Consider the following 11447-nt stretch of genomic DNA (forward strand, 5'->3'; position numbering starts at 1 on the left):
TTTGATATTTTGATTTAATGTGATAATGATTAATATGTCAATTCAATGTGTGGTTATCTATAGAATCAGAAAATGCATTATCTGATCATGGAATGTGAATGAAAGTAATGAAAGTAAATGATCTTTGTAATAATATCACTCTCAGAAATTGACGATGTAATGAAGGATCTCTCACACTATAAACATTATTTTATTGAAACACAACCAATTGTGAGTCCAAATAAACCACTAATGATTCAATATCATAAGATATTGCTTCATATAGTAAATTAATAACGGCACTGTATTCATCCATATTATTAGAAGTCGGACCAATACATATGCCTCTTGCGACCAACAATTGACCAAATGGATAATGTATTACCCAAGCGGCGGAAGCTAAATTCTGATTATGTCTACTAATGTCGTCTGCGAATCGTAAATACACTGAATCATCCATCGAAACCTACGAAATCAGATCGAAAATATCATCATCACAGCAACACCTAGAGACAGAAACTAAAACTATGTACACTATTTACAAAACAAAGTAAATGCTAGAAAAATCCAAGGCATAATACTTCTTGAGATAGAGCCCATTTTTGGGCTCCGACAGCACATTTCCCTGGAAATCAACCAATTCATAAGTGCCCTTCTTCATGACCTTTTTAATGATGAAAGGAATGTACCAAATAGGTTTAAATTTCCTACCCCCAAGGGGTATTTATCTTGGTCATATACTAAGACAAGGTCACCTTCATAAAAAACCCTAGGTCGTACAAACTTGTCATACTCAGTTTTTACTTTTTTCTTAAGGGCCTCGTTCATTGTGGATTCATCTCGACGCTGCTCATCAAGATGTTCCAAATGAATAAGGTGTTATTCAAGACTTGAGGTTTCTGGAAGAAGCTGGACTTCTAACTTAAGAGAAAGAATCTCACATTTTATCATAAATATCAATTCCAACCCATAAACCAACTGAAAAGGAGTAAAACCCGTGGCAGTCTTAACAGACATTCGGTGTACCCATAGCACAGGGTATAGCATGATGTGCCAGTTGGACTTGGCTTGATTGATTTTCCTTTGCAGGATAAACTTAAGAGATTTATTGACGGATTCAACCTACCCATTAGCTTGAGTATAATAATGATAAAAATGCTCCTCAAAGAACAACTCAAACATCATCTTATTCTGAAAGTGACAACCATGGTCAATGATCTCTTTAGGAATATTGAAGTGTGAAATTATTTGATTGAATAGGAAAAGTGTTGTTGTCTCACCATCATTATTAAAAGTAGGCATAGCTTCGACCCACTTGGTGAATTAGTCTACTTCTATGATAATGTACTTGTGGCCCTTAGATGAAACTGGGTTACAAGTAGTCAAATCAATACCCCACTTAGTAAATGGACCGACAGTGATAACAGGAAAAATCAGAGCTGGATGAGCACGCATTTTTCAAGTATAAACTTGACAAGGATGGCATTTTTTTACTACTTCTATACAATATTTAAAAATTAAAGGCCAAAAATACCCTGCAATCAAGATTTTTTGGGTTTTAGAAAGCCTAGATAGATTACCTCCACAAGCTCCATTATGGCAGTCATTCAAAACCAACTCAGAATCTTCTAAGATTAAATGACATATATGGATTGAATCAATCTCGCGACAGTATAGAGTGTCACCAATGATCAGATAATTCTTAGCCAGGTGATGTAATTTTCAACGTTCATCCTTAGAAAAAGTCTAAGGAAACTTTGAAGTCTAGAGATATACAATGATGTCTCCATACCAAGGATCTTGTGAAGAGATAAGAAAAATATGTTCATCTAGAAATGATTCTTCATAAGTGACATCTCCTTCACAAGGAAATTCCAAAATCAATTCTGCGAATACCAATGATTTATTTGACTTAGATGACATATATTCGAGATCAAACTCTTACAAAATGACAATCCATTTATTGTATTTTCCCCCAATCACCCGCCTACTGAGAACAAGTTGAAATGGATTGACTTCAACCAATACAAAGGTTTTTATGAACAAAATATAATGACAGAGTCACTAAACAGCATGAATTGTTGCTAAATCCAATTTCTTAATATGATAATAACGAACTTCAGGACCAACTAAGCCACAGCTTAGATAATAAATCACATGCTCCCTAAGGGCATTATCTTCCTGAACCAGAACCATATCGATAGTTGATTTTGTTGTTGCGAGGTACAAAAGGAAATCTCTACTATAATCAGGTGGACTCAGAAGAGGAGCAGAGGTCAATTCCTTTTTCAAAGCATCAAACGAGCATTGAGTGAATTCATCCCAAATGAATGGAACTCCTTTCTTAAGTAAACGCATAAATCCTTTCATGATCTCAACATAGTTTACGATAAATCTTCGTAAAAAAATGGCTTTTCCTTGGAGACTTTGAAGTTGATGAATGTTTGATGGGGGAGGCAACTGAAGTATTTCCTCAACCTTGAAAGGATCAACATGAATCCCTTCATTAGAGATGATGAATCCCAACAATCAACTAGATGTAACCGCAAAAATGCATTTATTAGGTTTCAACCAAATTTTATAATAATGACATCTTTCAAAGACTAAATGAAGGTGTTTTGGATGTTCCATTCTCTTGCGAGAGCGAGCAACTAAATCATCCAAATAAGCTTCAATTATATGCTTGATGTCATGGAAAGCATATGACATGGCTCGCTGAAAAGTAGCCCCATCATTTTTAAGGCCAAAAGGAATTTTCTTATATGCAAACGTGCCCCAGGGGAAAATAAATGTTGTCTTGTGTTAATCTTCAAGACGAACTGTTATTTGATTATATCCATAAAATCCATCAATGAAGGAAAATATTTTATTTCTCGCACACTCGTTAATAATTTGATCTATAAATGGAGTGGGGAAATTGTCTTTAGGACAAGCTTTATTCAAATCCCTGAAATCGATGCATACCCTAATTGTTCCTTGCTTTTTGTCAATGGGGACTGGATTTGAAACCCATTCAGTTAAAGGAAGGGGGTACGTGAAATATGCCTTAAGAATTTTCTCTACTTTAACCTTGATATTCGTGGCTTTCCTAGGGTTAACTGATCAAATATTTTTCCAAACAAGGTTTGTGTTTTCATATGTCTTGATCATGCTAAACTATACTAGGATCAATCCCAGAAATTTCTTCATAAGACCAAGTGAATACATCCTGAAACTCTTTAAAGAGATCGGTGTAAATTTTGATTTCTTCGGGGGAACACTCAGCGCTAATTAAGATATTTTCGATAACATTGGGATTCTTGGAAATTTTCACCGGAATGGTTTTTGAAATATTAGCCATGTTACCTTCGGAAAAAATATGTGATGGGGCCAAAGGGTTTAAAATTTTATGAAAACTTCCACTAGAAAGAGGAATAGAAAATTTTGATTTAACTTCACGCAAGTCAGGGAGAAAATAGGATCAATGATAAAAATCATCCAACGGTCTTTCTACACAAGTCATTGCTTCTATAATTGCCCATTTGGATGGTAAAACAATATGAAGGCAATCCATAACTGAATTGGAATCAACTATCTAGATCGGTGCCACATCACCATCTATATCCTCTGATGGGAGAGGGATGGGATCAAAATCTACAGAATTAACAATATAGTGATACGCAATTTTTGTAGCATATATTGAATAAGCCATTCCACCCACTCGTGCTTCTTCTAAAGTGGTAGTAGGAGGGGGAAAGGGCCAAGAATCTGAAAAATAATGAGTTCTAAAAGAACATTTCCGAGGAATGATCCTGGAGGATGAAATGGCATTGACAAGAGCTATAGGAGATGGAAGATCAAAAGTACCCATCAAATAAGAATTCATTCCAACTCCTAAATTCTCAACAGGTTGCTTGGTATTCTTTACCAAGGGGACATTGGAGTCGGCAAATGTATTAGGGCCGTTGGGAGAGAAGGCTAATTGATCAATCGTAACAATTATCCCTTCACGAGGAAAGCATAGGACGTGAAATAAATATAAGAGAATGGCATCCATTATGTAAACCCAATTGTGACCCAACAAAGATTAGCATCAATTATCTCTACTTCCACATTAACTACCTTTCCCCCTACACAAATAGGGAAGGCAAGTAGAATCCCATGAGGCCTATGAGAATGACCATCGAATGCAATAAGAGAGTATAAGAGGGAACACCTCTAGGTGACCCAATAACTTTTCAACATGACATAGATGTGACGCATGTGGAAGCCCCTTCATCAACTGCGGTTCAAAACATGGTCTTCTTACGATACATAGATTTAATCTGAAAATCCATATGATGAGGGAGTCTCGTTTTAACATTTTACATATCAAATGTAATTACCGTAGAATTTTTTGGTTCTATTGCTCTGATCGCAATGAGAAAATAACTCCTTTATGTAGGACATGATTGGAGTACCTCTAACGCCAACATATCTTAGGGGATCTGAGCTAAATCTTCAACAATAGAATAGTTCTGAGAAGCCCTCGCATTGGGATTATAATTCGACCATTTTAAGGAGCCTTTTGGCATCCGAGGTATAGGATCTACTGCGGGCCTCTCTATATGAAGAGGTTCTGGAATATCGGAAGCAGTTTTAGCCTTAGAAGGCTCTTCCTCTCCATAATCATGAGCTCTAGTTGAAATATCAACATGAGACTTAACCATATATATATTCGATGTAGATTCCCCATCCTGGTTTCCCCCTATAGGGGTTCTAGTACTAGAATTCGCGCCAGCAAGTAATTGTTTCCCTTGGGGAAAAGGGTTTGTAAGCACAGCCTGGGAACTAGAAGAACCTTGCTGAGCTAACAAGCGCTGAGCATCTTGAATCTTGGGGAAAAGATGGGTAAGGTGATCCCCACTGCATAACTTGCATGGGAACTTAACCTTCTTCTTAGATTCTTTTTTTCCCTCACTAGTGTCATCATTGGGTTTATTAGCATTTCCCTTCCCTCCCTTAACTTTTTTCTTCCTACGCCCCTTCTTCTTCCCATCGAATTGTTGATTTCCTTTGGTATTTGAGTACTAGACAGTATTAACCACTAAAGGTTGAGAAAGAGCAGACACTGACAGTATAGTTTCTATTGCAGAAGCATATTGTAATGGAAAGTGTTGTAATTGATTCAAAAACTATCCATATTACTATTGATCGATCTTGTAACTATGTTAACGTGGGGACCCAATTTCAGCTTGGCGAGATCTATTTTCTATCTTATAGTATCAAGAAAAAATTTATAGAGAACTCCTGACTGGGAATAAATGAGCTCTAATTGTTGGGCTCTAAAAATAGCTTGTTCCTCAGTGAACACCCCAAAAAGTGACACATTCTTATAAATATCTAGTTGTAATGATTTCAAAAACCATTTTAGAAGAAACTCATCAGGGATATAGGCCTTGATCAATCTCTTCCTTCTCCACCACTCTTGAATGTGGTCAGAAATATGGGTGGTCTTATCCTACTCAAAATTGGTTATGATTTCAACTATGGCATCATAACGGACACGCAACTTAAAATTGTTTAGAAACATTGTAGTTAAATCACCAAACATAGAAAACGTCCCCCCCCCCCCCCCCCCACCCTAACTCAATGTAACATTTAGCCGCATTTCCATTTAAGGTGCGTTGGAATAATCTCAACCTAATTGAATCATCAATCAGGGAGTTTGAGGAGCATTATATATGGAAAGTGGTTATATGATCAGCAAGATCCTCACCATACTTCCATTCAAATTTTGAAATATCAAATGGAATTTTAGTAGGGACCAAAGGCCAAGCTGAATTATAACAAATTGGATCGTTAGTCAATTTTGAAATATTCGGCAAATCAAGTGTTTTCAGGAATGGTAAGCATGAAGGAACGGGAGAATTTCAAGCTCCAAGAGTGGAATTTCCAATATTCGAAAAAGAGTATCCTGGTTTTTGAGAGGCACTAGGCTACCAAGGGTTACTTGTAGAATCACCTGAACCATAACGAAAACCTTTTAGTCCATGGGTATACAGAGGGTATCCACCCCCTACTATAGCATTACTAGTCATAGGAAAACTTCCTCCCGACGAAACATTATATGAAGGGGAAATCCCTTAGTATGGATTCCAAGCACTAGCCAAAGGAGGAAAAACCTATGAAGTATCAGTAGTAGGGAAGGGCATACTCCCCTACTGAACAAATAAATGGGAAAAAATCCCTGACCCAAAAACACTCGCAGAAGGATATGTCAAGCCCTGGTTCCCTTGAAAATTATTAATGTTTTGAGCATGACCAGAGAAAGGTATTGATCCTAAATTTAATGATGGATTATAAGGAGGAACATGTCCACTTCAAAATTTAAAACCTTGTAAAGGTATTGAACCAATATCCATCGAAGTCATAGATGTACAAGAAGCATAGCTTAAAGTTGAAGAAACTGTGGGCATCCCACTAGATGGCATTTCGAAAGGATAAGCTCCCGTGAAAGGAGTTGAAGGTTGGGTTCCCCCACTCAGAATCGGGATGGAGGTAGAGACAACATCTACCATACTAGGTGTAATAGTATATATATGAATAGCACGACCTCCTACAACTGAATAAGGAGTATGTACACCAGTTTCATCGGCAGAGCCACTAATATTGGCCAGGAGAGTCAATAAGGATAGCTGACCTATGAGTCAGAGTACCAACGTATGATACAACGTATGATACAACATATGATACAATGTAAGGAAGATGAGAAGGAATAGGTTCTTTAGCAGTCTCGAGATTCTCTGAAAATTTCTACTTCGTCTTCTGATTCGAAGAGTACTCTAGCAAGCACAAGAGCGTTTCTATCTAGATTGTCGACTAGACTAGGTTCACCCATTGGAATAACAGCCCTCGGAGAAGGATCTGTCTCCAATGCGTTAGCTAACACTAGTTCAAAAGCACCTGTAGAATTACTCCTATGCCTTCTAAGTGAAGTCTCGGCACTCGCAGGTGAAAGCTGATGAATCCTTCTAGACCAAAAAGCTGGTTAGTTAGCCACTTTTATATATAAAGAGAAATTAAAGACTCAAATCACCTATGGAAATGTTATGCGCTTGACCTGCGAGAAGATGCCAGATTACCAAATATACGAAGAAACACAATCCAGAACACAGAACAAAATGAGAAATAACAGCATGTATTTTATTATTCATAGAGGAAAGCGATGTTCACTTGCCTCTTCGAGGGGGAAACCTCCAATAGAGCAGGGCTCAATTACAAAATAAGACACGACCCTCCTCAATGGGGAGTCTCTATCCTTTATATAGGATTCATACATGCAATACCATGGGTCAGTACCATGGTTCTCTTAATACCATCTATCTAATACCATGGCCCATTTGCAACTAATTGTGGTCCCTTTCTTTCAATGTGGGCCAACCACTACAATTATTAATATGGGCTTTATTCACTCTTTAACCAACTATAACTATGACTCGACCCTAACATGCCCTCAACCATAAAAACATCCTTGTCCTCGAGGTTGAAGCTACAGAAACTACTGAAGAATAGTGGTTGGTTCCCAGGTCGCATCTTCTGGAGAGGTGGCTTTCCACTTGATGAGGATTTCCTTGATCGTGTGGCTGCGCAGATGTTGTTCTCGTGTGTCAAGGACCTATTCAAGTTGGAGCCAGATTGAACCTTCTTCATCCAATTCAAGTAGACTGGTTTGAATTTTTCAATTGTTCCCCACCACTTTCTTAAGGCATGATACATGGAAGACGGGATGGATTTTTGTAGTGGGTGGCAAGGCTAGCTTGTAGACTACTTCTCCAATGCGCTATAGTATTTGATAAGGTCCGTAGAATTTTGGAGATAATTTCTGATGGCCCTTGTCTTTGAGTGAGGTTTTCTTGTATGGTTGTAACCTCAAGAATACCTGACCCCCTTCTTGAAATGTGCACTCTGAACGATGTCGGTCTTCTTGTTGCTTCATGCGATTCTGAGCTTGATGGGGATTATCTTTGAGACGGGCTAGCATGGTTGCACGAATCTGTAGGAGTTGATCCACTGCTTGCACCTTAGAGCATCCAAGGATATAAGAAGTAGGTGAAGGGGGGAGTTGACCATAAACTGTTTCATATGGATTCATCTTGGTGGCGGCATGATATTTATTATTGTTGAAAATGCAACAAGATGATGGAGCTTAGTGGAAAGGAGTCGCCTTCACTAAGTTGGTCCGCAAGGTATTTTTGGCGCAAAGTCTATTTTTAGACTATGTCTATTTTTAGACATATGGATCATGGTCTATGAGTTGCAGGATGTTGTTTATGGATGATTGGTCATGTTGGGAAAAATAGATGGACTTCTATTTTTGGTTCATAGCGGAGTGATCAGAGTCTATATTTTAGACTGCCAGGCTAAAAATAGAAACAGTCAAATATTATTAGCCCTTAGTAATATTTGGACTCTAAACATTATCTTATTCTCTTGGAGCACTTCAGTTCGAGCTACGGATGTGGCACATGCAGTTGAAAAAAGGAATCACATGGTTTCTTATGTGTTAGTTGAGCTATTGCAGGGAGGACTTCAGTTAGAACTCATGCATGTGAGTTTTGTGGAGTTAATGGAGTTGTGTTCAGTTTGACTTAGTTGAACTAGTTGTATTTAGTCTAACTAAAGAATACACTAGTGATGAGTTTTGTGATTTGATTGTTAATTAATTCACTAAGTATTAACTCATAAAGCAACTAAAGAATACATCAGTTAACTCAGTGCATGGACAGTTCAACAGAGACAGGTGTTAGAGGTAAGTGAAAGGGTGAGTTGTGACTATCAGTTGTGCATGAGATTTTCACATGCATGGATTGAGTTATGCCAATGAGGACTGCGTAGTGTGGGCCAATATCAAGGTAATTGTAGCTTGTGCTCACGTGATTTTCACTTTGCATTGTGCAGTGGAGGCAGGCAAAGCAGCGGTGGAGATTTGAACCTGTGACTTGTTCGAATCTGAGCTAGTTTTGTGTGTAACAGGTGGAGATAGTACTAAGTACTTGTGAGGAGTATTGTACTATGTATTGTTACATGTTCTCAATCATTATAATATACAGATATTTTGGGGTTTTTAGCTGTATGCTTTCCCCGGGTTACATACTGTGTTAATGTGCGCATGCGATTGATGTTTCATTGTTTTTAATGCTGCTAAATTGATGACCAACATAGAGGAGGTTATGTATTATGCATGTATTCCACAATAGTGTATAATAGGGATAATCTCTATGAATAAGTGTCATATTATTCAAAATTTCTACATGGTATTAGAGTTGTTGATCATCAGCTCTATTATTCAGGAAGTGTTTACATTTTATTTCTTCAGGCAGAGTCTGTAATCGGGCCAGGTAACCTCTGGATTCATCCTTCTTTTGGAAGGTGAGATATCCGGTAAAAGCCCATACAGTCAATCTCTGTACGAGAAATACTTTTTTCTCACGAATTTTAGATCAGAAGCGGTTGAGTTTTGAGCTGGTGGAATTCAAATTTGCAGCAGTGTTTTCTTGGCGTCAAAGTTGAAATGTCTTTCAACGGATTGCGATTGGAGTATGCTCTTGAAGGCAGCTCGAACTATATTTCATGGAAAGACAGGATGGAGGCGGTGTTAGATGATAATGGGTAGAAGGATTTCATAGAGGCTGAGGTCCAAAAACCTACTGATCCTGCTAAAGTTGTGGTTTGGCAAAAGAAGACAACAAAGTGTCGAAGGATTCTATTGGAGGGCATGAAGGATCACATTGTGTCCAGCCTGCATGGAAAGGCTTCTCCATACTTGATGTGGAAATCGTTGATAGATCTATTCCAAAGAAAGAGCAACCAGAGGAAGTTGGCGCTCAAGGATAAACTCAGAAACATTAAGTGTGAGAATGGAGACAGTATGCCCAGGTATCTCACGAAGTTCACCTAGTGCAGGGATGAGTTGGGAAGTGTGGGGGTGACTGTCGATGATGAGGACTTGGTGAGCTTGGCTCTCCTTGGTCTTCCGAAGAGTTGGCATTCCTATCAGGACTCTGTCAATGGTTGGGAGAAATTGCCAGGATGGGAGAGACTTTGGTCGGATCTTGTGCAGGAGGAGATCAGACGGAGCACCAGAGGTAGTTCTTCATGCATGCATGATGAGGAGAATTGTGCCTTAGCGAGTAAGGTGAAGAAGGGGAAGGAGAATGGTTCTCTTTCTGAATCCAGATCTTCCAATGATGGGAAGAAGGTTGAAAAATCGAATGTGAGATGCTTTCATTGTCATGAGTTGGGCCATTATGCTACTAATTTCCCAAAGAAGAAATCCAAGAAGGGATCCGAGGAAGGATCTGAAGGTGAGGCACTTGCGTCAAAATTTGAGTTAGATTTCACACTCTTCGCATACATGGTTTCATCCATGGTGGGAAGTGGTTGGTTTCTTGACAGTGGAGCTTCCTTCCACATGACCGGTGACAAAATTTTGTTCAGTACTTTGGAGGAGAAAGATCTCCAGATACTCATAGTGATGGGTAATGATGAGAAGTATAGTGTTTCAAGTGTAGGCACGGTTATTTTTCAGAGGGAGCATGGAGCTCACCTTACCTTGACCGATGTCAAGTATGTACCAGGACTGAAGAGAAACTTGGTGTCAATTGCGATGCTGGAAGACAGAGGCTATGATGTAGTCTTCAGTAAGGGAAAGGTTTTCCTTAGACACATCATCACTAGACAGGTGAAGCAGATTGGTTCACGGGTCAAGAACCTGTATGCTCTTGAGTTTCAAGATGCATGCAAAGCCTTGAGCAGCGAGGCAACTGATGGATACTTGGTGGTTGAGAGGGAGCGTATATTACCTCTCACCATGCAGAGCCAGAAGAAGTCTCAGACGATTGTGGAGGAGCCACGATTGGTGCAACAGCTTCAGGAGGTTGTGGAGCAACCACAACAAGGGAACCTGAGAGGAGATCGAGTAGAGACATCTACTCATGCAGAGACCTCCAGTAGGGGGAAACTTCGAGCCAGGTGGGCTGAGGGATCACATGCAGCCATACCTCCAGGTAGGAGGTGGGGTGATATAGAGTGATCGTCCCAAGGAGGAGGGGTAGGATCCTTGAGGTACCCAACCTCTTGGATGAGACCTTGCTATGGGAGCCCCGATGTGGAGTAGCAGGAACTGACTAATTGGGTAGAGACAGATGCGGAGAGAGCAACAGTGTAGGGAATCCCAGGACAGCGCATAGCTATCAGGCTGCAGCAATGCGAGACGCACGAGTGTTTTGCTGCTAGGTGGCACAGAGAAGTGTGCAATGGTGAGAGATGCATGGAGATGTTGCAATAGCATAGATGTCAGAGAGGGAGCACTTGTCAGCAGCAAGTAGAGCTTCAGCATCAGAGTATGTTCCTAGCCCAACAGAGTGGTCAGTTGGGAGTGTTTTTGTTCCAAGTGTTGCTGGAGCAAGTGGACCGGGCAAATGTGTTGCATGCAGAACATTCCAGAG

This window comes from Pinus tabuliformis, chromosome J (genome assembly GCF_031772625.1).
Source record: "Pinus tabuliformis cultivar Carrire ecotype Pingquan chromosome J, CPIR1, whole genome shotgun sequence".
NCBI lineage: Eukaryota > Viridiplantae > Streptophyta > Pinopsida > Pinales > Pinaceae > Pinus > Pinus tabuliformis.